Below are 27,209 nucleotides of genomic sequence, written 5' to 3' on the forward strand. Positions count from 1 at the left end.
ATATTTTATTCTTGAGACACTTTTCCAGCAGTTGATGCGAACACTAATACATTTCATCCCTACACACCTGCTATCATACCTGCAAAATACAGAGCTTATGCATACCTAGAGATACCTCTAGCTCCTCAAGACCCTAATAACTAGCTTGATGGCACCTTAGCTCATACAATATTACACATTAGGTTAGGTCCTTTGAGCAATGATGGCCCTACCTGGCCTTTATTGACCACATATACAGCGCATCCTGATGTAGCAACCTTGGCGGTAGCTGAGGTTTACTGCCTATACATTGAGCTTACGGCAATATACAGACTGTTAGTACAGTTTGTGATGCAGAAATTAAACACTAACCCAGCACGTGCTTCCCAAGGCAACCACATGCAGTCACACCAGGCATGAATCCTGGACACTTTACCACTGTTAACCAGTGCTAAAGTGCATGTGCTGTCTCCCTGAAAACATGGTTAAATTGGCTCATACCCAATTTGCATATTTGATTTGCTTTTAAGTCCCTAGTAAAGTGCACTACATGTGCCCAGGGCATGTAAATTGAATGCTACTAGTGCCCTGCAGCACTGGTTGTGCCACGCACATAAGTAGCCCCTTAACCATGTCTCAGGCCTGCCAGTGCAAGGCCTGTTTGTGTAGTTTCATTTAAAAGTACTTGCCAAGCCTCAAACTCCTTTTCTTACACATATAAGTCACCCTAAGGCAGGTCCTAGGTAACCCAGAGGGCAGGGCGCTATGTAGGTAAAAGGCAGGACAAATACAAGTGTGTTTTATATGTCCTGGTAGTGGAAAACTCCTACATTCATTTTCCACTACTGTGAGGCCTGCTCCTTTCATAGGCTAGCATTAGATTTGCCCTCGCATACTGGTTGAGTGGTAGATTCTGACCAGAAAGGGGTAAACAGGACTGCCAAACCCCCTAATGGGACCCTGGCAAAGAGACCTGTACTGAAATGGGTCCTTGTGCACTTCACAACCACTCTTTGAAGTCTCCATCACTTCAAAGGTATTTTGGGGTATTTAAACTGGGTCCCTGACCCCACCAAATCAGACACTTCTCGACCTGAATCGACAATCTGTCAAGAGGGACTACCTGGCTGCCCAAAGGACTACTCTGGACTGCTTTGCTGAGAAGGATTACTGCCCTGCTGTTTCCCTACTGCCCTGCTGCCCTGCTGCCCTTTGATTTTGCTGAGAAGTGTTCTCCAAGGGCTTGGATTGAGCTTGCCTCCTATTTTCTGAAGTCTCAGGGCCAAAAAGACTTAGGTGGTCATTACAACCCTGGCGGTCGGTGTTAAAGCGACGGTAAAACCGCCAACAGGCCGGCAGTAAAAAAAATAGAATCACGACCGTGGCGGAAACCGCCAACATAGGCAGCCACTTTAACACTCCGACCGCCACAGCGGTACTAACAAACACCACGGCGGTAACTGCCAACAGACAGGCGGAACACAATGTACCGCCCACAGTATTACAACAGTCCAATCCACCACCTTTTCCGGGGCAGATTCACTGTGAACAAAAACACAGTGGAAACAGGACTTGGAAGGGAAAACGCTCACCTCTACACACCCCACGAGGAACCAGGTTGCCATAGAACCGGAACTCCAGATTCTCCCTGCCTTTGTCTCCCTGCTCCTCTACCAGGAGCACGAACACCGGTGGCGACAACTACAGTGAGTACTGCACCTACAACACAAGGGAGGGGGGAGGGAAAAAAGAGTGACATACACATGCAACACGCAACACCCCCACCCCCACCCTCACCCACTACAACACACACACCAATACATATTGATACATTACAGTTACACTCCCAAACCCCCTGAAGAATGCAAAGACAAAAGGAAATGATTTGAACGTTTGTAATCTATCAAAATCCAGTACTCAAAAATATATATATATATATACACTATAAACAAATATATACACCAAGAATACAAGTCCAAGGTATTCCACCATTAAAGTCCGTGGACCACTGGGCCCAAAATGCATGGGCGAGGCCCACACAAGATACCCAATCAAAACGGAGAGAACACTGCTGTGGCATAAGATAGAAATACAACAGGCACCTCAGGGGGAAGGGAAGGGGGGGCACCTCAGCCGGATGAGTGCACAACGCCAGATCCACGAGGGGGCTCCATGCCCACTGCTGTATCCTGGGGAGTGCAAAGCCACAGTCTCACAAGTCTCTCAAGTGGGTGATTTGCCCACCGCTGTATCCTGGGGAGTGCAAAGCCACAGTCTCACAAGTCTCTCAAGGGGTGGTTTGCCCACTGCTTTATCCTGGGGATTGCAAAGCCACAGTCTCTCAAGTCTCTCAAGTGGGTGGTTTGCCCACTGCTTTATCCTGGGGAGTGCTAAGCCACAGTCTCTCAAGTGGATAAGTCTCCACTGGTTCTGGAGTGGGCTTTGTGCCCAGAGTGCTTCATCCTGCCAAGGACTGAGGTAGTGGATGGGATACTCCACTGGTTCTGGAGGGGGCTTGGTGGCCAGAGTGCTTCATCCTGCCAAGGACTGAGGTAGTGGATGGGATATTCCACTGGTTCTGGAGTGGGCTTGGTGCCCAGAGTGCTTCATCCTGCCAAGGACTGAGTTAGTGGATGTCTTTCTCCACTGGTTCTGGAGGGGGCTTGGTGCCCAGTGTGCTTCATCCTGCCAAGGACTGAGGTAGTGGATGTCTTTCTCCACTGGTTCTGGAGGGGGCTTGGTGCCCAGAGTGCTTCATCCTGCCAAGAACTGAGGTAGTGGATGTGATACTCCACTGGTTCTGGAGGGGGCTTGGTGCCCAGGGTGCTTCATCCTGCCAAGGACTGAGGTAGTGGATGTCTTTCTCCACTGGTTCTGGAGGGGGCTTGGTGCACAGAGTGCTTCATCCTGCTCGTGGCGGCCTCCGTAGCGTCGGAGCTTTTGGCGCTCATTGGCCTGCGGTGCTGGGCGTGCTGGTGATGGAGGTAGTGGCTGAAGATGTAGTGCATGCAGGTGTGAGTGGAGACGAAACAGGGAGGGAGGAGGGAGACGAGGAGGAGGGGTACACAGTGGAGGCAGGGGATGTTGGTATGTGTGCATGGGTATGATGCTTGTGTGAGTGCCTGTGGGATGTGTGGTGCTTATGTTTGCCTGAGCTTCCCTTGTGTGTTGAGGTGTGTGCATGCTGGTATGGTGGTGTGCTTGGGATAGGCTGAGGTACAGGGGTTTGGGTCTGGGTGGAGGAAGTTGGAGGGGGAGGCTGGACACAGGGACAATGGCTGCCATCAGTGCTGAGGCCAGAGTCTGAAAAGCTCGCTGTTGGGCTACCTGACCAGAATGAATGCCCTCCAGGTATGCATTGGTCTGTTGCAACTGCCTCTCTACACCCTGGATGGCACTCAAAATGGTAGACTGCCCAACAGTGAGGGACCTGAAGAGGTCAATGGCCTCCTCACTGAGGGCAGCAGGGCTGATTGGGGCAGGGGCTGAGGTGCCTGGGGCGAAGGAGATGCCCACCCTCCGAGGTGAGGGGCCACGGGGCACACGCCGAGGGGCTGCTGGGATGGTGGTGCTGGTGGGGGGTGGCGGCTGTACCTGCAGATGCGGTGGGCACAGAGGGGCCCACCACTGCAAGGGAGCTCCCATCAGAGGAGGAGTCCGTGTCGCTGGTCTCAGCTTCTGTCCCCGCCGTGGAGCTCCCCTCGCCCTCCGTCCCACTGGTGGCTTCAGACTCCATTGTGTCACCCACCAGGGCCATGTGGGATGCAGCTCGCTCCTGCTCCGGTGCCACTGCGCCTCCGCCTGATGATGCTAATGCACACAAGAACAGGGAGACCACAAAAAGGGGGGGGAGACAGAAGAAAGACATGTTAAGTGCATGCAATACCGCTACAGTTGGCGGACACTACAGACACAGAAGCTCCCTGCACTACGCCGTGCACTTTGAGTTCCCTAATTAATCACAGGGACATGGGGTACAAGGTCTATGTCCGATTGATGCACACATGGAAGTCACAGGAGCCTGACTAGGTGTAGTTGGCTCTGAGCACAGGTGGGGTGGGGTGCCACATGGCCTGCCTTACGAAGGGACCTTGCCCACTAAACTCGCCCTTTCCTAGGGGAACCCACAGCCCACCTCCCCCACCCAGACACTTCCAATGCACGCAGAATCAACTGAAGGAGAGTGAACTCACCCGCTTGTGGCTGCTCTAATGCCCTCAAGTGCCCATCCAACTCCGGATACGCTACCGCCAGGATCCGGAACATCAGGGGGGTCATGGTGCGACGGGCACCCCTCCCACGTTGGGAGCCCATCCCCAGCTGGGCCTCCGCCGTCTTCTTGCTCCAGCGGCGAACGTCCTCCCATCTTTTCCGGCACTGGGTGCTCCGTCTGTGGTGGACCCCTAGGGTCCAGACGTCCTTGGTGATGGCACGCCAAATATCCTTCTTCTGGTGGGCGCTGACCTAGAGGAATAGTACAGGGTAAAAGGAAAAACTGTAACCGTCCGGACCCTCACAGTCATTGGCCCACGTTCCCACCCTTGCCCAGATGCACATACACTCACCGTCCAATCATGCACACCTCATTCCCCCCCCCCACCGTATCTTCCATCCAGACCACTCCAAATAGGCATTGCCCATACAGCATGCTCACAGTGTACTCACCTGTTTGTCTGGAGGACCGTAGAGTAGCGTGTACTGGGGGAGGACCCCCACCTCTGATGTGAAGGCAGGGGCCCTTTCTTCAGACACATGAGCCATTGTCACTTCCAGACTGAGGTCACAGCAGCACTTGCAGTGTAGGTCCTCTCCTGTCGAAGGGTCCAATGTTAACCAATGCAGGATTGCACCGCAGTCTTCGACCGCCTACTGCGACGGTGTACAACGCCAGCGCAGTTAACTCATATCCCCTTGTCCCACATTACAGGTCAGGCAGATGCCATTTCAGGGGGCCACATGGCATTAATTTTAAATGCGTCACACATATCTAGGCCTTGCATACACACTAATACAGGCACATAGCGGTTTAAAAAATTGTGGAATAAAGTTGTGTTTACTTACCTCAGTGTGTGTTGACTCTCTGCTCGCTATTCTCCTCCATAGAGCACGTCCACTGGGGCAGGGGAGGAGATGGCGGCATCCTCCGGTGTACAGACCACTGGTGGACCTGTCGTCAATAGAGGAGCGACATATAATTGTCAACTACAGACTTGATCATGCCACAATCCTGGAACTGTGTGCCCAGTTGGAGCCAGACCTGATGTCAGCTATCCGCCATCCACACAGGAATTCCCCCTCTAGTGCAGGTGCTGTCAGTACTCCATTTCCTGGCAAGTGGGTCTTTTCAAACTACAGTGGCCATAGAATCAGGGATGTCCCAGCCTATGTTCTCCAACGTGTTGTCCAGAGTGTTGTCTGACCTGCTGGAACACATGCAGATCTACATCGTTTTCCCTCGGGTGGAGGATTTGCCTACAGTGAAAGGTGACTTCTATGCCCTGGGACATATCCCCAACATCACAGGTGCCATTGATGGGTCACATGTGGCCTAGATCCCCCCGCAGGAGTGAACAGGTGTACAGAAACCATTCTGAAGAGTTACCATTCTATGAATCTGCAGATGGTGTGTTTGGCCGACCAGTACATCTCCCATGTGAATGCCAAGTTTCCTGGCTCAATGCATGACGCTTACATTTTGAGGAATAGCAGCACCCCTTATGTGATGGGGCAACTCCAGAGGCACCGTGTGTGGCTATTAGGTGAGGACATGGACCCTACACAGTGTGACTAGGTGTCTGGGTCTCGGGATGTCCCTAAGAGTTAGTGTGTGTCTAACAGTTGTCCCTTGACATTTGCAGGTGACTCTGGTTACCCCAACCTGTCATGGCTACTGACCTCAGTGAGGAATCCCAGGACAAAGGCAGAGGAACGCTACAATGAGGCCCATGGGAGAACTAGGAGGGTTATAGAGAGGACCTTCGTCCTCCTGAAGGCCAGGTTCTGGTGCCTCCATATGACAGGTGGTTCCCTATTCTACTCACCAAAGAAGGTGTGTCAGATCATCGTGGCCTGCTGTATGCTTCACAACTTGGCTTTGCGACGACAGGTGCCTTTTCTGCAGGAGGATGGTCCAGATGGAGGTGTTGTGGCAGCTGTGGAGCCTGTGGACAGTGAAGACGAGGAAGCAGAAGAAGAGGACATCGACAACAGAAACACGGTGATTCATCAATACTTCCAGTGAGACACAGGTAAGAAGACATCACTGCCTGCTACATCTGATATAATTGCTCTACCTCTCATCTGTCTGTCACTTTCACCCAGTGTATGGACCCTGAGTTGTAATTTTCCTGTTCAATTTCACAGATGTGGGTCCCACTGTGTGACATCTGTTTTGTTTCCGCATGGACTAGAGCTGTGTGACATAGGTATGTTGACAATACAATGGATATAGCATTTTTACACAGTTATTGCAAGTACACATTTGCTAAAGCCCAGCTTACTCCAGATTGTTTTGTGCTTTAAGGGTGTTTATTTAAGTGCAAAATATTGGAGGGTGTTGTAAAATGGTCATGGGTGATGGTGGAGGAGTGTCCATGGCAGAGTCCAGTCTATTAGTCTGACAGGTGAATTGTCCAAAGGGGCATAGGAAGTGGAGCTGGGGCAGTTTAAGGAAGGACATGGTGACAAAGTGGGACAGAAGGATGACAATCAGGGTGGTCTCATTTCTTGGCGGGGTTTTTGGCATTGTTCTCTGTCTTTGTCCTGGATCTCAGGGACCGTTTGTGGGGTGGTTCTCCATCTGCAGGGGGTGGGGTGCTGGTGTCGTGGTCCTGTGGTGGTGCCTCCTGTCCACTAGCGCCGGCGGTGGGCAGTTCATCGTCCAGGCTAGTGTCAGGGGCCCCTTGTTGTGCCTCAGTGTCCCTTCTGGTGTTGACGAGTTCCTTCAGCACCCCTACAATGGTGCCCAGGGTGGTGTTGATGGATTTGAGCTCCTTCCTGTACCCCGAATACTGTTCCTCCTGCAGCCGCTGGGTCTCCTGAAACTTGGCCAGTATCGTTGCCATTGTCTTCTGGGAATGGTGGTAGGCTCCCATGATGTTGGAGAGGGCCTCATGGAGAGTGGGATCCCTGGGCCTGTCCTCCCCCTGTCGCACAGCAGCCCTCCCAGTTCCCCTGTGTTCCTGGGCCTCTGTCCCCTGAACCGTGTGCCCACTACCACTGCCCCCAGGTCCCTGGTGTTGTTGGGGGTGGTGGGTTAGCCTGGGTTCCCTGTAGTGGTGGACACACTGCTGATTGACGTGTCCTGGGGACTGAGGTATGGGCCTGCTGGGTGGGTGCTGTGCTGGTGTTTCCAGAGGGGGAGGCTCTGTTGTGGCTTTTGCCAGTGTGAGGTGAACCGACTGTCCCGAGGTCCCAGATGGGCCGTGCTGGTCATCTAGATCCAGGTGGACAGAGCTGCTGTCATCACTGTGGGCCTCTTCTGTGGGTGGAGTGGACATGTCTGGACCCTCCAGTCCGGTGACGTTGGGTAGGGGTCCTGCAGAGGAGTATAGGCAAGATTATTGCATCTGTGTGTGCCATGGTGTGCAAAGGGTGGGTGACCCTGTAACCCAGTGCTTTCATTCTTGTGTGGAACCTTGTGTGATAATTGTTTAGGGGGTGTGTGGGTATGTGCAGTGGCCATGCATTGGTGATGGGTGTCCATGCTTTGGTGTTGCATGCAGGGCTTGGTGTTGGGATGGGTGGGTTGTGATAGTGGGACATACGTGAGGAGTTGGAGTGATGGGGGTGAGGGCAAGGGGGGTATGTGATTGCATGCAGGTAGGGTGGGGGATGAAGCAGTGAAAGATTTGCCTTACTAGAGTCCATTCCTCCTGCTACTCCTGTGAGGTCCTCAGGATGCAGTATAGCCAAGACCTGCTCCTCCCATGTTAGTTGTGGGGGAGGAGGTGGGGGTCCGCCGCCAGTACTCTGAACTACAATCTGGTGTCTTGAGACCACGGAACGTACCTTCCCCCATAGGTCGTTCCACCTCTTCCTGATGTCATCCCGTGTTCTTGGATGCTGTCCCACTGTGTTGACCCTGGCCACGATTCTGCGCCATAGCTCCATCTTCCTAACTATGGTGGTGTGCTGCACCTGTGATCCAAATAGCTGTGGTTCTACCTGGATGATTTCCTCCACCATGACCCTGAGCTCCTCCTCAGAGAACCTGGGGTGTCTTTGCGGTGCCATTGGTTGGTGATGTGTGGGGTGGTGTGTGTTGTGATGTGTGGACTGATGTTTAGGGGTGTGTGGTGTTTTGTGCGTGGATGTTGTGCAAGTGATGGTGTTGAGTGCCTGTGGATTAGGTTTGTAGATGGTGATGTCTCTCTCTGGCCTTTAGTCGCAATTTTGGTCATAAGGGTTTGTGGATGATGTGGGTGTGTGTTTTATATTGTATTGAGTGTGTGGGAGTGGTGTGTGTATGTGTATCAGGTGTGTGTATTTCGATTTGTCCAATGTGGATGTGTCTTGTAGATGTGTGTGTATTTTGAGCTCGGCGGTATGTACCGCCAATGGAATACCGGGGTTGAAAGACCGCCGCGTGGATTCGTGGCTCGTGATAGTGTGGGCGTTTTCCTGTTGGCATGACGGTGGAGGTTTTGTTATCGCCAGTTTATCACTGACCTTTGGTGTGGTGGACTTGTGTGGGTATCTAAATTTTGGCAGATTCCGAGCTGTGGGTCATAATAGCTGTGGTGGAATTCAGCGGCCACGGCGGTGTGTTGGTGGTCTTCTGCACGGCGGTAAGTGGCATTTACCGCCAATGTTGCAATGACCCCCTTAATCTCTTCAAGAACCTCATTGTCTGCTGAAAACCGACGCACAGCCTGCTGGAAACTAATCACAGCCTCCCTTGCGACGAGAAAATCACTGCACAGCTGAAAGGACTTCCAGAGTGAAGAATCGATGCAGTGCCTGCCATGCGGCCATAATTTCGACACACAGCCCTACTGGATCGACGCGCAGCCAAACCGGAATGATGCAGCCCAAATTCCTGAGTGAAGAATTGATGCAGCACCTGCCCTGCAACAGAAAATTCCACGTATCACCTACTGCATCGATGCAACGCCTGTGGCTTCATCCTGCATGCACAGGAGTTCCACTCTCAAAAAGATCCCTGCATTGCAGTGAGGAACCAAGAGTGCACACCAGATATTGATATAAAGCCCCTTGCAGCGTTGAAAGAAACGATGCACACCCTATCGTTTCCACGCATCTCCTCCAATGCGGTCTCTGTGCATGTTATTTTTTACGCAAACCATGTACTTTGTGAAACCAAGAGAAAACTGTTGATTTCTATGATTTAAGACTCTGTTTAAACTTGCAAAAGTGGTATCTCAATTTGTGCTTTTGAATGTTTATTCGTTTTGACCTTAATTTAACCAGAGAAATAGCATATATTTTTCGAAACCTGTGTGGTGTATGTCGGTGGTGTTTTCACTGTGTTACTGCATGATTTATTGCACAAATACTTTACACATTACCTTCTGTGTTAAGCCTGACTGCTCAGTGCCAAGCTACCAGAGGATGGGCACAGGATAATTTGGATTGTGTGTGACTTACCCTGACTAGGATTGTGGTCCCTATTTGGACAAAGGTGTATACCTCTGCCAACTAGAGACCCCATTTCTAACAACGTAAAAATGCCTGACAGATATCAATATACTGATGTGTGCCAATCTCGCTCCTTTCAGGACTCACCGAATAAACGCAGTGAGAGAGGTCGGTGGTCAGAGCAGTGAATAGAGTACATGATACCAAGAAAGGACTCAAAATACTCATCTGACGTTTCTGTTAGAAAAGAAGAGAATCTTCCCCAACAAAAAAACCCAATTCAAAAGAAAAAAGTGGCAGCCATTGCTATGCGACCACTCAGGAAGAGAGCTTTACTGAAGCACAGGAAGTGGGCACTGGCACTCCTAGACAGCGCTTCAGAGTTCACAATAGTTCACAGGAATCTTCAAGAGCATTTGGAGGTGAAAGCAACTGATGGCTTCTCACAAGTTGAGACTGCGGACATGTGCTCCTCCATACCCGACACGGTGCATAAAGTAGCTTTACAGTTAGAAGGAGACATTGAGTGTGCTATAGATGCCATCTTTTGGGATCGCCTCATTACCATTTATGATATCTTTCTGTCCGAAAAGGACTGGCGACCAGAATTTTTCCATAATCTCCCTTATGGGGAAGAGGTAATTGAAGCCTCTTTTTTGCCCCTTGTTTCCAGACAGGTCAGGGAAGCTTATGCCATTGATTGGGCATTGGTGCAGGCACCCACGTTATATCGCAACCATGTAGGGTGGGATAAAGATTCATCCTATCATGTAATACCAATTAGATCCCAACCTCAACCCCAATATCCAATAAAGCATGATTCTAAAGCACCTGTGAGGAAATCCTCACACAGCTAGAGTACTATGGCGTTTTGAACTCTGTCTCACCAATGAACAATCCATTGTACCCTGCAGCTAAACTGGACCATTCATATAGCATAACCTTAGACTACAGACATTTAAACAGTCATACATGCATATTTGCCATACAAAATTCATATAGCACAGAACTTATAAACAATACAGTGCGCAAAAAATACAAAACTAACTTGGATATTTCCAACGTTAGTGCTGCCAAAACATAGGGGGTCATTCTAACCCTGGCGGTCCAAGACCGCCAGGGCTAAAATGACGGGGGCACCGCCAACAGGCTGGCGGTGCCCCGCTGGGCATTCTGACCGCGGCGGTTCGGCCGCGGTCAGAAGTGGAAAACCGGCGGTCTCCCGCCAGTTTTCCACTGCCCAAATGAATCCTCCATGGCGGCGCAGCAAGCTGCGCCGCCATGGAGGATTCTGACACCCCATACCGCCATCCTGTTCCTGGCGGTTCTCCCGCCAGGAACAGGATGGCGGTATGGGGTGTCGCGGGGCCCCTGGGGGCCCCTGCAGTGCCCATGCCAATGGCATGGGCTCTGCAGGGGCCCCCGTAAGAGGGCCCCAAAAAGAATTTCAGTGTCTGCTTTGCAGACACTGAAATTCGCGACGGGTGCAACTGCACCCGTCGCACCTTCCCACTCCGCCGGCTCAATTCTGAGCCGGCGTCCTCGTGGGAAGGGTGTTTTGCACTGGGCTGGCGGGCGGCCTTTTGGCGGTCGCCCGCCAGCCCAGTGCAAAACCCAAAATACCCTCAGCGGTCTTTCGACCAGTGAGCGGTATTTTGGAGGGGGAAGTCTGGCGGGCGGCAGACTTAGAATCACCCCCTTAGTGCCTGAAAGTAGGGACTCAAAAAGTTTCAGCACTTTAGACTCTCAGAAAACAAATTGCCGCCTAGCACAAGGGTAGAAGAACAGTTCAGGACTGTTTTCAGCTCGTGTTACTTCCATTTTACACAACATTAACACTGAGGCGTTGTCCTGTGTAGATGACATCTACCTTACGGATGATGACCTCAAACAACACGTAAGACAGGTTGCCTGCATTGTTGTGGGATTTGCTGAATTAGGCTACAAATTCAATTTACTAAAATAGCCTTCCTTACTGTCCTGTTTTTGGGATATGAATTACCAGATGAAGGCAAAAGCTTGGCGCCCTAATTGTTAGAAAAATGCACACAACTGCAATCTCTAAACACTATCAAAAAGCCAGTCTTTGTTGAGCTTTTTAAACTTTGGCATAACATACATTCTAGATTATACACAATGTATTAAACTATTATATTACTTAATACGTCCTGACTTTTCAAGTAAATTTTGGACAGACAAACACACAATAGTTCTCAGAGCATTGCAACAAGACATGCTTGCAGCTAAACATTAACACACACAGGGCAACAAAACACATGTGGTCGGGAAAGATCCAGAACAACGCATCAGGAACCACGCCTGCATAATTCACTCAAGCGGAACAACGCTTGCCTGAACAACGTTGCCTTTTTCTCTGCCTTAACCACGCTTTAGCCGAACAAATGCACATGCGTGGTTAAGGCAGAGAAAAAGGAAGATCCACTGGAGAGGACACGGTCAGGTAAGTGGGGCAGTGGCAGGCTTGGGGGTAGTTTTTAGGGTGGGGCGGGGTGAAAGGGTTAGGGTGGTTAGGCTATTTAATTTTTTTAAGGGGTGGGGTGGGCAGTCAGGGTTATTTTGTTTTTAGAAGTGGGGTGGTGGGTTTGGTAATTTTCTATTTAGGGGTGGAGGGTTGGGTTTTTAGGGGTGGGGGTGGGGAGTTGAGGTAATTTTCTATTCAGGGCGGGTTTTAGGGGCAGGGGTGGGGGGGTCACTGTAGTTTTAGGGGTGGGGTGGTGGGGTTGGGGTATTTTTAAGTTTTAGCGGCAGGGCTGGGGGTCGGGGTAGATCAGGGTTTAGGGGGGTGGCGGGTCAGGGTATTTTTAGTTTTTAGGGGTCAGGTAGTTTTATGGTGGGGTGGGGGGTTGCAGTAGTTTTAGGGACAGGGTGGGGGTCGGGGTACTTTAAGTTTAAGGGGGTGGGGGTCTCTGTAGTTTCAGGGGTGGGGTGGGGGTGGTGGGGTTGGGGTCAAATTAGTTTTTGGGGGTTTGGTCACGGTAGTTTAGTGGTGGGAGTGGGGGGTCGGGTATTTTTAGTTTTTAGGGGTGGGGAGTCGGGGTAGTTTAGGTTTTAGGGGGACGGGGTTTAAGGGTTTTTAAGGGAGGTCGGGGTACCTCTGTTTTTAAGGTGGAAGGGTGGCATGAGACAACCACACATGCCATTTCCACACAAGCCTTTAAAAATCGTTGTAAAGGCATGCATGGTAAAGGCATGCGTGGAAACAGCGCAGTCAGAGTTCTGACCGTGTTGTTCAGGCATGTATGGTTGCCACATGCGTGGTTCCATCATACTTCATAATTCATCAGAGTAATTGCTGGTGCCATTGGTTTCACTTATGTAACATTTAATGAGGGTGAGACTGTCCTGATTGCATACAAATCACATTTATATTCTACAACAGAACAATGCTTTGCTACGACAGAGAAACTTCTCATTGCTGGTCAAATGGTTGTCATTAAGGAAAAGATTTCTCACCCAGGGGAAATGCATCATTGTTGTATTTCCATTCCAGGCCCTTGAGGCTGTCACCCAAGCCAGCTTTCCTGACTCTAAAGCACTACATCCATGTTGGATTCAATGTGCAATATCTCAGATGGCCACTAATGTTGACTATATTTTTGACCCAAAATTAAAACTCAAGAAAAGTTTGCAAAATGAAATTGAATACCCTGTTCCAGTGAACACACTGCCTATTGAACAATATAAAATATTCATATTCATTGATGGGTCAGCCCAAGCCCCAGAAGGCACAAAACATCAGTACTTTGTTGCTTGAGTGGTCGTGAGTGGCTACATGAAGGATTGTACATTCCATCCACAACACACTCACATCATGCAGACCTTAGGGGCTGCACTGCACAATTAGCAGAGATCAAGGCTCTGGTGATGGCACTGGAACACACGGATCCAGAACAGGTGACATTATTTGTGTGTGACTCATACTATTGTGTCCGGTCCTTCAATGAGTATGTGCATTACTGGTGCTAGAATGGGTTCAGAGATTCAAAATGAATACCATCAAACACAGACTCCTGTAGGAGAAAGTAGCGGATCTGAAGCAAACGCTACCCAATGTTCATGTTGTACATAAACTGGGACATCAGTGTGTTGGAATACACGATACTGGCAATATTTGGCTGATGAAGTAGCCAAGTCAGCAGTTGCTAAGGATTCTGTTTCTGCAGTAACTCGTTCTAGAAAGAAATTGGATGATAAAACACTGGCTGCTGTGAAAGCTTCGGCTGACAGCAAGCCCGTGCCCAAGGCATATTCTGCAAAATATTCCTACTGCATATCAAACCTCAATACTGCACTAGTAACAATACCAGGAGTGGGATCCAAGCAGCGCATGAGAGAGTTGCTTCTGCCGAGGCTGGTGTGGCAGCTACTATTTCATTGCTACAAGCACGCTACTGGTGGCCAGGGCTATACAAACAGATCAAGCAGCAAATTCTTTGCTGTCATATCTGTCAACAAATAAAAGGGTCCACTGTTAACCCCTTCGCTGCCAGGCCTTTTCCCCCTCCTGTGCCGAGCCTTTTTTTTGCTATTTGGAGCAGTTTGCGCTTAGGCCCTCATAACTTTTTGTTCACATAAGCTACCCACGCCAAATTTGCGTCCTTTTTTTCCAACATCCTAGGGATTCTAGAGGTACCCAGACTTTGTGGGTTCCCCAGAAGGAGGCCAAGAAATTAGCCAAAAAAACAGTGAAAATTTCGTTTTTTTAAAAAAAATGGGAAAAATGGGCTGCAGAAGAAGGCTTGTGGTTTTTTCCCTGAAAAGGGTTTGCGGTGATAAAATCACCAGCTTCCCAGCTTTCAGGAACAGGCAGACTTGAATCAGAAAACCCAATTTTTCAACACAATTTTGGCATTTTACTGGGACATACCCCATTTTTACGATTTTTTGTCCTTTCAGCCTCCTTCCAGTCAGTGACAGAAATGGGCATGAAACCAACGCTGGATCCCAGAAACCGCAACATTTTTGAAAAGTAGACAAAAATCTGAATTCAGCAAGGGGTAATTTGTGTAGATCCTACAAGGGTTTCCTACAGAAAATAACAACTGAAAAAGAAAAATATTGAAATTGAGGTGAAAAAACCATCAATTTTTCTCTACGTTTTGCTCTGGAACTTTTTCCAGCAATGTCAGATTTTCGAAAGCAATATACCGTTACGTCTGCTGGACTCTTCTGGTTGCGGGGATATATAGGGCTTATAGGTTCATAAAGAAGTCTAGGTACCCAGAGCCAATAAATGACCTGCACCCTGCAGTGGGTTTTCAATCTATGCCGGGTATACAGCAATTCATTTGCTGAAATATAAAGAGTAAAAAATAGCTATCAAAAATAGCTATCAAGAAAACCTTTGTATTTCCAAAATGGGCACAAGATAAGGTGTTGAGAAGCAGTGGTTATTTGCACATCTCTGAATTCCGGGGTGCCCATACAAGCATGTGAATTACAGGGCATTTCTCAAATAGATGTCTTTTTTACACACTGTCTTACATTTGGAAGGAAAAAATGTAGAGAAAGACAAGGGGCAATAACACTTGTTTTGCTATTCTGTGTTCCCCCAAGTCTCCCGATAAAAATGATACCTCACTTGTGTGGGTAGGCCTAGCGCCCGCGACAGGATATGCCCCAAAACACAACGTGGACACATCACAGAAAACAGAGCTGTTTTTAGCAAAGTGCCTACCTGTAGATTTTGGCCTCTAGCTCAGCCGCCACCTAGGGAAACCTACCAAACCTGTGCATTTCTGAAAACTAGAGACCTAGGGTAATCCAAGATGGGGTGACTTGTGTGGCTCGGACCAGGTTCTGTTACCCAGAATCCTTTGCAAACCTCAAAATTTGGCTAAAAAAACACATGTTCCTCATATTTCTGTGGCAGAAAGTTCTGGAATCTGAGAGGAGCCACAAATTTCCTTCCACCCAGCGTTCCCCCACGTCTCCCGATAAAAATTATACCTCACTTGTGTGGGTAGGCCTAGCGCCCGTGACAGAAAACGCCCCAAAGCGCAACGTGGACACATCCAAATTTGTGAAGGAAAACAGAGGTGTGTTTTGCAAAGTGCCTACCTGTAGATTTTGGCTTGTAGCTCAGCCGCCACCTAGGGAAACCTACCAAACCTGTGCATTTCTGAAAACTAGAGACCTAGGGGAATCCAAGATGGGGTGACTTGTGTGGCTCGGACCAGGTTCTGTTACCCAGAATCCTTTGCAAACCTCAAAATTTGGCTTAAAAAACACATGTTCCTCACATTTCTGTGGCAGAAAGTTCTGGAATCTGAGAGGAGCCACAAATTTCCTTCCACCCAGCGTTCCCCCACGTCTCCCGATAAAAATGATACCTCACTTGTGTGGGTAGGCCTAGCGCCCGCGACAGGAAATGGCCCAAAGCGCAACGTGGACACAGCCAAATATTTTAAGGAAAACAGAGGTGTTTTTTGCAAAGTGCCTACCTGTAGATTTTGGCCTGTAGCTCAGCCGCCACCTAGGGAAACCTACCAAACCTGTGCATTTCTGAAAACTAGAGACCTAGGGGAATCCAAGATGGGGCGACTTGTGTGGCTCGGACCAGGTTCTGTTACCCAGAATCCTTTGCAAACCTAAAATTTTGGCTAAAAAAACACATGTTCCTCACATTTCTGTGGCAGAAAGTTCTGGAATCTGAGAGGAGCCACAAATTTCCTTCCACCCAGCGTTCCCCCACGTCTCCCGATAAAAATTATACTTCACTTGTGTGGGTAGGCCTAGCGCCCGCGACAGGAAACGCCCCAAAGCGCAACGTGGACACAGCCAAATTTTTGAAGGAAAACAGAGGTGTTTTTTGCAAAGTGCCTACCTGTAGATTTTGGCCTGTAGCTCAGCCGCCACCTAGGGAAACCTACCAAACCTGTGCATTTCTGAAAACTAGAGACCTAGGGGAATCCAAGATGGGGTGACTTGTGTGGCTCGGACCAGGTTCTGTTACCCAGAATCCTTTGCAAACCTCAAAATTTGGCTAAAAAACCACATGTTCCTCACATTTCTGTGGCAGAAAGTTCTGGAATCTGAGAGGAGCCACACAATTCCTTCCACCCAGCGTTCCCACACATCTCCCGATAAAAATGATACCTCACTTGTATGGGTAGGCCTAGCGCCCGCGACAGGAAACGCCCCAAAGCGCAACGTGGACACAGCCAAATTTTTGAAGGAAAACAGAGGTGTTTTTTGCAAAGTGCCTACCTGTAGATTTTGGCCTGTAGCTCAGCCGCCACCTAGGGAAACCTACCAAACCTGTGCATTTCTGAAAACTAGAGACCTAGGGGAATCCAAGATGGGGTGACTTGTGTGGCTCAGACCAGGTTCTGTTACCCAGAATCCTTTGCAAACCTCAAAATTTGGCTAAAAAAACACATGTTCCTCACATTTCTGTGGCAGAAAGTTCTGGAATCTGAGAGGAGCCACAAATTTCCTTCCACCCAGCGTTCCCCCATGTCTCCCGATAAAAATGATACCTCACTTGTGTGGGTAGGCCTAGCGCCCGCGACAGGAAACGCCCCAAAGCGCAACGTGGACACAGCCAAATTTTTGAAGGAAAACAGAGGTGTTTTTTGCAAAGTGCCTACCTGTAGATTTTGCCCTCTAGGTAAGCCGCCACCTAGGGAAACCTACCAAACCTGTGCATTTCTGAAAACTAGAGACCTAGGGGAATCCAAGATGGGGTGACTTGTGTGGCTCGGACCAGGTTCTGTTACCCAGAATCCTTTGCAAACCTCAAAATTTGGCTAAAAAAACACATGTTCCTCACATTTCTGTGGCAGAAAGTTCTGGAATCTGAGAGGAGCCACAAAATTCCTTCCACCCAGCGTTCCCCCACATCTCCCGATAAAAATGATACCTCACTTGTATGGGTAGGCCTAGCGCCCGCGACAGGAAACGCCCCAAAGCGCAACCTGGACACAGCCAAATGTTTTGAAGGAAAACAGAGGTGTTTTTTGCAAAGTGCCTACCTGTAGATTTTGGCCTGTAGCTCAGCCGCCACCTAGGGAAACCTACCAAACCTGTGCATTTCTGAAAACTAGAGACCTAGGGGAATCCAAGATGGGGTGACTTGTGTGGCTCAGACCAGGTTCTGTTACCCAGAATCCTTTGCAAATCTCAAAATTTGGCTAAAAAAACACATGTTCCTCACATTTCTGTGGCAGAAAGTTCTGGAATCTGAGAGGAGCCACAAATTTCCTTCCACCCAGCGTTCCCCCACGTCACCCGATAAAAATGATACCTCACTTGTGTGGGTAGGCCTAGCGCCCGCAACAGGAAACGCCCCAAAGCGCAACGTGGACACAGCCAAATTTTTGAAGGAAAACAGAGGTGTTTTTTGCAAAGTGCCTACCTGTAGATTTTGCCCTCTAGCTCAGCCGCCACCTAGGGAAACCCACCAAACCTGTGCATTTCTGAAAACTAGAGACCTAGGGGAATCCAAGATGGGGTGACTTGTGTGGCTTGGACCAGGTTCTGTTACCCAGAATCCTTTGCAAACCTCAAAATGTGGCTAAAAAAACACATGTTCCTCACATTTCTGTGGCAGAAAGTTCTGGAATCTAAGAGGAGCCACAAATTTCCTTCAACCCAGCGTTCCCCCACGTCTCCCGATAAAAATGATACCTCACTTGTGTGGGTAGGCCTAGCGCCCGCGACAGGAAACGCCCCAAAGCGCAACGTGGACACAGCCAAATTTTTGAAGGAAAACAGAGGTGTTTTTTGCAAAGTGCCTACCTGTAGATTTTGGCCTGTAGCTCAGCCACCACCTAGGGAAACCTACCAAACCTGTGCATTTCTGAAAACTAGAGACCTAGTGGAATCCAAGATGGGGTGACTTGTGTGGCTCGGACCAGGTTCTGTTACCCAGAATCCTTTGCAAACATCAGAATTTGGCTAAAAAAACACATATTCCTCACATTTCTGTGGCAGAAAGTTCTGGAATCTGAGAGGAGCCACAAATTCCCTTCCACCCAGCGTTCCCCCACGTCTCCCGATAAAAATGATACCTCACTTGTGTGGGTAGGCCTAGCGCCCGCGACAGGAAACGCCCCAAAGCGCAACGTGGACACAGCCAAATTTTTGAAGGAAAACAGAGGTGTTTTTTGCAAAGTGCCTACCTGTAGATTTTGGCCTGTAGCTCAGCCACCACCTAGGGAAACCTACCAAACCTGTGCATTTCTGAAAACTAGAGACCTAGGGGAATCCAAGATGGGGTGACTTGTGTGGCTCGGACCAGGTTCTGTTACCCAGAATCCTTTGCAAATCTCAGAATTTGGCTAAAAAAACACATGTTCCTCACATTTCTGTGGCAGAAAGTTCTGGAATCTGAGAGGAGCCACAAATTTCCTTCCACCCAGGGTTCCCCCACGTCTCCTGATAAAAATGATACCTCACTTGTGTGGGTAGGCCTAGCGCCCGCGACAGGAAACGCCCCAAAGCGCAACGTGGACACAGCCAAATTTTTGAAGGAAAACAGAGGTGTTTTTTGCAAAGTGCCTACCTGTAGATTTTGGCCTGTAGCTCAGCCGCCACCTAGGGAAACCTACCAAACCTGTGCATTTCTGAAAACTAGAGACCTAGGGGAATCCAAGATGGGGTGACTTGTGTGGCTCGGACCAGGTTCTGTTACCCAGAATCCTTTGCAAACCTCAAAATTTGGCTAAAAAAACACATGTTCCTCATATTTCTGTGGCAGAAAGTTCTGGAATCTGAGAGGAGCCACAAATTTCCTTCCACCCAGCGTTCCCCCACGTCTCCCGATAAAAATTATACCTCACTTGTGTGGGTAGGCCTAGCGCCCGTGACAGAAAACGCCCCAAAGCGCAACGTGGACACATCCAAATTTGTGAAGGAAAACAGAGGTGTGTTTTGCAAAGTGCCTACCTGTAGATTTTGGCTTGTAGCTCAGCCGCCACCTAGGGAAACCTACCAAACCTGTGCATTTCTGAAAACTAGAGACCTAGGGGAATCCAAGATGGGGTGACTTGTGTGGCTCGGACCAGGTTCTGTTACCCAGAATCCTTTGCAAACCTCAAAATTTGGCTAAAAAAACACATGTTCCTCACATTTCTGTGGCAGAAAGTTCTGGAATCTGAGAGGAGCCACAAATTTCCTTCCACCCAGCGTTCCCCCACGTCTCCCGATAAAAATGATACCTCACTTGTGTGGGTAGGCCTAGCGCCCGCGACAGGAAACGGCCCAAAGCGCAACGTGGACACAGCCAAACTTTTTAAGGAAAACAGAGGTGTTTTTTGCAAAGTGCCTACCTGTAGATTTTGGCCTGTAGCTCAGCCGCCACCTAGGGAAACCTACCAAACCTGTGCATTTCTGAAAACTAGAGACCTAGGGGAATCCAAGATGGCGCGACTTGTGTGGCTCGGACCAGGTTCTGTTACCCAGAATCCTTTGCAAACCTAAAATTTTGGCTAAAAAAACACATATTCCTCACATTTCTGTGGCAGAAAGTTCTGGAATCTGAGAGGAGCCACAAATTTCCTTCCACCCAGCGTTCCCCCACGTCTCCCGATAAAAATGATACTTCACTTGTGTGGGTAGGCCTAGCGCCCGCGACAGGAAACGCCCCAAAGCGCAACGTGGACACAGCCAAATTTTTGAAGGAAAACAGAGGTGTTTTTTGCAAAGTGCCTACCTGTAGATTTTGGCCTGTAGCTCAGCCGCCACCTAGGGAAACCTACCAAACCTGTGCATTTCTGAAAACTAGAGACCTAGGGGAATCCAAGATGGGGTGACTTGTGTGGCTCGGACCAGGTTCTGTTACCCAGAATCCTTTGCAAACCTCAAAATTTGGCTAAAAAACCACATGTTCCTCACATTTCTGTGGCAGAAAGTACTGGAATCTGAGAGGAGCCACACAATTCCTTCCACCCAGCGTTCCCCCACATCTCCCGATAAAAATGATACCTCACTTGTATGGGTAGGCCTAGCGCCCGCGACAGGAAACGCCCCAAAGCGCAAAGTGGACACAGCCAAATTTTTGAAGGAAAACAGAGGTGTTTTTTGCAAAGTGCCTACCTGTAGATTTTGGCCTGTAGCTCAGCCGCCACCTAGGGAAACCTACCACACCTGTGCATTTCTGAAAACTAGAGACCTAGGGGAATCCAAGATGGGGTGACTTGTGTGGCTCAGACCAGGTTCTGTTACCCAGAATCCTTTGCAAACCTCAAAATTTGGCTAAAAAAACACATGTTCCTCACATTTCTGTGGCAGAAAGTTCTGGAATCTGAGAGGAGCCACAAATTTCCTTCCACCCAGCGTTCCCCCACGTCTCCCGATAAAAATGATACCTCACTTGTGTGGGTAGGCCTAGCGCCCGCGACAGGAAACGCCCCAAAGCGCAACGTGGACACAGCCAAATTTTTGAACGAAAACAGAGGTGTTTTTTGCAAAGTGCCTACCTGTAGATTTTGCCCTCTAGCTCAGCCGCCACCTAGGGAAACCCACCAAACCTGTGCATTTCTGAAAACTAGAGACCTAGGGGAATCCAAGATGGGGTGACTTGTGTGGCTCGGACCAGGTTCTGTTACCCAGAATCCTTTGAAAACCTCAAACTTTGGCTAAAAAACCACATGTTCCTCACATTTCTGTGGCAGAAAGTTCTGGAATCTGAGAGGAGCCACAAAATTCCTTCCACCCAGCGTTCCCCCACATCTCCCGATAAAAATGATACCTCACTTGTATGGGTAGGCCTAGCGCCCGCGACAGGAAACGCCCCAAAGCGCAACGTGGACACAGCCAAATTTTTTAAGGAAAACAGAGGTGTTTTTTGCAAAGTGCCTACCTGTAGATTTTGGCCTGTAGCTCAGCCGCCACCTAGGGAAACCTACCAAACCTGTGCATTTCTGAAAACTAGAGACCTAGGGGAATCCAAGATGGGGTGACTTGTGTGGCTCAGACCAGGTTCTGTTACCCAGAATCCTTTGCAAACCTCAAAATTTGGCTAAAAAAACACATGTTCCTCACATTTCTGTGGCAGAAAGTTCTGGAATCTGAGAGGAGCCACAAATTTCCTTCCACCCAGCGTTCCCCCACGTCACCCGATAAAAATGATACCTCACTTGTGTGGGTAGGCCTAGCGCCAGCGACAGGAAACGCCCCAAAGCGCAACGTGGACACAGCCAAATTTTTGAAGGAAAACAGAGGTGTTTTTTGCAAAGTGCCTACCTGTAGATTTTGCCCTCTAGCTCAGCCGCCACCTAGGGAAACCCACCAAACCTGTGCATTTCTGAAAACTAGAGACCTAGGGGAATCCAAGATGGGGTGACTTGTGTGGCTTGGACCAGGTTCTGTTACCCAGAATCCTTTGCAAACCTCAAAATGTGGCTAAAAAAACACATGTTCCTCACATTTCTGTGGCAAAAAGTTCTGGAATCTAAGAGGAGCCACAAATTTCCTTCAACCCAGCGTTCCCCCACGTCTCCCGATAAAAATGATACCTCACTTGTGTGGGTAGGCCTAGCGCCCGCGACAGGAAACGCCCCAAAGCGCAACGTGGACACAACCAAATTTTTGAAGGAAAACAGAGGTGTTTTTTGCAAAGTGCCTACCTGTAGATTTTGGCCTGTAGCTCAGCCGCCACCTAGGGAAACCTACCAAACCTGTGCATTTCTGAAAACTAGAGACCTAGGGGAATCCAAGATGGGGCGACTTGTGTGGCTCGGACCAGGTTCTGTTACCCAGAATCCTTTGCAAACCTAAAATTTTGGCTAAAAAAACACATGTTCCTCACATTTCTGTGGCAGAAAGTTCTGGAATCTGAGAGGAGCCACAAATTTCCTTCCACCCAGCGTTCCCCCACGTCTCCCGATAAAAATGATACTTCACTTGTGTGGGTAGGCCTAGCGCCCGCGACAGGAAACGCCCCAAAGCGCAACGTGGACACAGCCAAATTTTTGAAGGAAAACAGAGGTGTTTTTTGCAAAGTGCCTACCTGTAGATTTTGGCCTGTAGCTCAGCCGCCACCTAGGGAAACCTACCAAACCTGTGCATTTCTGAAAACTAGAGACCTAGGGGAATCCAAGATGGGGTGACTTGTGTGGCTCGGACCAGGTTCTGTTACCCAGAATCCTTTGCAAACCTCAAAATTTGGCTAAAAAAACACATGTTCCTCACATTTCTGTGGCAGAAAGTTCTGGAATCTGAGAGGAGCCACACAATTCCTTCCACCCAGCGTTCCCCCACATCTCCCGATAAAAATGATACCTCACTTGTATGGGTAGGCCTAGCGCCCGCGACAGGAAACGCCCCAAAGCGCAACGTGGACACAGCCAAATTTTTGAAGGAAAACAGAGGTGTTTTTTGCAAAGTGCCTACCTGTAGATTTTGGCCTGTAGCTCAGCCGCCACCTAGGGAAACCTACCAAACCTGAGCATTTCTGAAAACTAGAGACCTAGGGGAATCCAAGATGGGGTGACTTCTGTGGCTCAGACCAGGTTCTGTTACCCAGAATCCTTTGCAAACCTCAAAATTTGGCTAAAAAAACACATGTTCCTCACATTTCTGTGGCAGAAAGTTCTGGAATCTGAGAGGAGCCACAAATTTCCTTCCACCCAGCGTTCCCCCACGTCTCCCGATAAAAATGATACCTCACTTGTGTGGGTAGGCCTAGCGCCCGCGACAGGATACGCCCCAAAGCGCAACGTGGACACAGCCAAATTTTTGAAGGAAAACAGAGGTGTTTTTTGCAAAGTGCCTACCTGTAGATTTTGCCCTCTAGCTCAGCCGCCACCTAGGGAAACCTACCAAACCTGTGCATTTCTGAAAACTAGAGACCTAGGGGAATCCAAGATGGGGTGACTTGTGTGGCTCGGACCAGGTTCTGTTACCCAGAATCCTTTGCAAACCTCAAAATTTGGCTAAAAAAACACATGTTCCTCACATTTCTGTGGCAGAAAGTTCTGGAATCTGAGAGGAGCCACACAATTCCTTCCACCCAGCGTTCCCCCACATCTCCCGATAAAAATGATACCTCACTTGTATGGGTAGGCCTAGCGCCCGCGACAGGAAACGCCCCAAAGCGCAACGTGGACACAGCCAAATTTTTGAAGGAAAACAGAGGTGTTTTTTGCAAAGTGCCTACCTGTAGATTTTGGCCTGTAGCTCAGCCGCCACCTAGGGAAACCTACCAAACCTGTGCATTTCTGAAAACTAGAGACCTAGGGGAATCCAAGATGGGGTGACTTGTGTGGCTCGGACCAGGTTCTGTTACCCAGAATCCATTGCAAACCTCCAAATTTGGCTAAAAAAACATATGTTCCTCACATTTCTGTGGCAGAAAGTTCTGGAATCTGAGAGGAGCCACAAATTTCCTTCCACCCAGCGTTCCCCCACGTCTCCCGATAAAAATGATACCTCACTTGTGTGGGTAGGCCTAGTGCCCGCGACAGGAAATGCCCCAAAGCGCAACGTGGACACAGCCAAATTTTTGAAGGAAAACAGAGGTGTTTTTTGCAAAGTGCCTACCTGTAGATTTTGGCCTGTAGCTCAGCCGCCACCTAGGGAAACCTACCAAACCTGTGCTTTTCTGAAAACTAGAGACCTAGGGGAATCCAAGATGGGGTGACTTGTGTGGCTCGGACCAGGTTCTGTTACCCAGAATCCTTTGCAAACCTCAAAATTTGGCTTAAAAAACACATGTTCCTCACATTTCTGTGGCAGAAAGTTCTGGAATCTGAGAGGAGCCACAAATTTCCTTCCACCCAGCGTTCTCCCACGTCTCCCGATACAAATGATACCTCACTTGTGTGGGTAGGCCTAGCGCCCGCGACAGGAAACGCCCCAAAGCGCAACGTGGACACAGCCAAATTTTTGAAGGAAAACAGAGGTGTTTTTTGCAAAGTGCCTACCTGTAGATTTTGCCCTCTAGCTCAGCCGCCACCTAGGGAAACCTACCAAACCTGTGCATTTCTGAAAACTAGAGACCTAGGGGAATCCAAGATGGGGTGACTTGTGTGGCTCGGACCAGGTTCTGTTACCCAGAATCCTTTGCAAACCTCAGAATTTGGCTAAAAAAGCACATGTTCCTCACATTTCTGTGGCAGAAAGTTCTGGAATCTGAGAGGAACCACAAATTTCCTTCCACCCAGCGTTCCCCCACGTCTCCCGATAAAAATGATACCTCACTTGTGTGGGTAGGCCTAGCGCCCGCGACAGGAAACGCCCCAAAGCGCAACGTGGACACAGCCAAATTTTTGAAGGAAAACAGAGGTGTTTTTTGCAAAGTGCCTACCTGTAGATTTTGGCCTGTAGCTCAGCCGCCACCTAGGGAAAACTACCAAACCTGTGCATTTCTGAAAACTAGAGACCTAGGGGAATCCAAGATGGGGTGACTTGTGTGGCTCGGACCAGGTTCTGTTACCCAGAATCCATTGCAAACCTCCAAATTTGGCTAAAAAAACACATGTTCCTCACATTTCTGTGGCAGAAAGTTCTGGAATCTGAGAGGAGCCACAAATTTCCTTCCACCCAGCGTTCCCCACGTCTCCCGATAAAAATGATACCTCACTTGTGTGGGTAGGCCTAGCGCCCGCGACAGGAAACGCCCCAAAGCGCAACGTGGACACAGCCAAATTTTTGAAGGAAAACAGAGGTGTTTTTTGCAAAGTGCCTACCTGTAGATTTTGGCCTGTAGCTCAGCCACCACCTAGGGAAACCTACCAAACCTGTGCATTTCTGAAAACTAGAGACCTAGTGGAATCCAAGATGGGGTGACTTGTGTGGCTCGGACCAGGTTCTGTTACCCAGAATCCTTTGCAAACATCAGAATTTGGCTAAAAAAACACATATTCCTCACATTTCTGTGGCAGAAAGTTCTGGAATCTGAGAGGAGCCACAAATTCCCTTCCACCCAGCGTTCCCCCACGTCTCCCGATAAAAATGATACCTCACTTGTGTGGGTAGGCCTAGCGCCCGCGACAGGAAATGCCCCAAAGCGCAACGTGGACACAGCCAAATTTTTGAAGGAAAACAGAGGTGTTTTTTGCAAAGTGCCTACCTGTAGATTTTGGCCTGTAGCTCAGCCACCACCTAGGGAAACCTACCAAACCTGTGCATTTCTGAAAACTAGAGACCTAGGGGAATCCAAGATGGGGTGACTTGTGTGGCTCGGACCAGGTTCTGTTACCCAGAATCCTTTGCAAACCTCAGAATTTGGCTAAAAAAACACATGTTCCTCACATTTCTGTGGCAGAAAGTTCTGGAATCTGAGAGGAGCCACAAATTTCCTTCCACCCAGGGTTCCCCCACGTCTCCTGATAAAAATGATACCTCACTTGTGTGGGTAGGCCTAGCGCCCGCGACAGGAAACGCCCCAAAGCGCAACGTGGACACAACCAAATTTTTGAAGGAAAACAGAGGTGTTTTTTACAAAGTGCCTACCTGTAGATTTTGGCCTGTAGCTCAGCCGCCACCTAGGGAAACCTACCAAACCTGTGCATTTCTGAAAACTAGAGACCTAGGGGAATCCAAGATGGGGTGACTTGTGTGGCTCGGACCAGGTTCTGTTACCCAGAATCCATTGCAAACCTCCAAATTTGGCTAAAAAAACATATGTTCCTCACATTTCTGTGGCAGAAAGTTCTGGAATCTGAGAGGAGCCACAAATTTCCTTCCACCCAGCGTTCCCCCACGTCTCCCGATAAAAATGATACCTCACTTGTGTGGGTAGGCCTAGCGCCCGCGACAGGAAATGCCCCAAAGCGCAACGTGGACACAGCCAAATTTTTGAAGGAAAACAGAGGTGTTTTTTGCAAAGTGCCTACCTGTAGATTTTGGCCTGTAGCTCAGCCGCCACCTAGGGCAACCTACCAAACCTGTGCATTTCTGAAAACTAGAGACCTAGGGGAATCCAAGATGGGGTGACTTGTGTGGCTCGGACCAGGTTCTGTTACCCAGAATCCTTTGCAAACCTCAAAATTTGGCTAAAAAAACACATGTTCCTCACATTTCTGTGGCAGAAAGTTCTGGAATCTGAGAGGAGCCACAAATTTCCTTCCACCCAGCGTTCTCCCACGTCTCCCGATACAAATGATACCTCACTTGTGTGGGTAGGCCTAGCGCCCGCGACAGGAAACGCCCCAAAGCGCAACGTGGACACAGCCAAATTTTTGAAGGAAAACAGAGGTGTTTTTTGCAAAGTGCCTACCTGTAGATTTTGGCCTGTAGCTCAGCCGCCACCTAGGGAAACCTACCAAACCTGTGCATTTCTGAAAACTAGAGACCTAGGGGAATCCAAGATGGGGTGACTTGTGTGGCTCGGACCAGGTTCTGTTACCCAGAATCCTTTGCAAACCTCAAAATTTGGCTAAAAAAACACATGTTCCTCACATTTCTGTGGCAGAAAGTTCTGGAATCTGAGAGGAGCCACAAATTTCCTTCCACCCAGCGTTCTCCCACGTCTCCCGATACAAATGATACCTCACTTGTGTGGGTAGGCCTAGCGCCCGCGACAGGAAACGCCCCAAAGCGCAACGTGGACACAGCCAAATTTTTGAAGGAAAACAGAGGTGTTTTTTGCAAATTGCCTACCTGTAGATTTTGGCCTGTAGCTCAGCCGCCACCTAGGGAAACCTACCAAACCTGTGCAT

Source organism: Pleurodeles waltl, chromosome 2_2, assembly GCF_031143425.1.
Source record: "Pleurodeles waltl isolate 20211129_DDA chromosome 2_2, aPleWal1.hap1.20221129, whole genome shotgun sequence".
In the NCBI taxonomy this organism is placed as follows: domain Eukaryota; kingdom Metazoa; phylum Chordata; class Amphibia; order Caudata; family Salamandridae; genus Pleurodeles; species Pleurodeles waltl.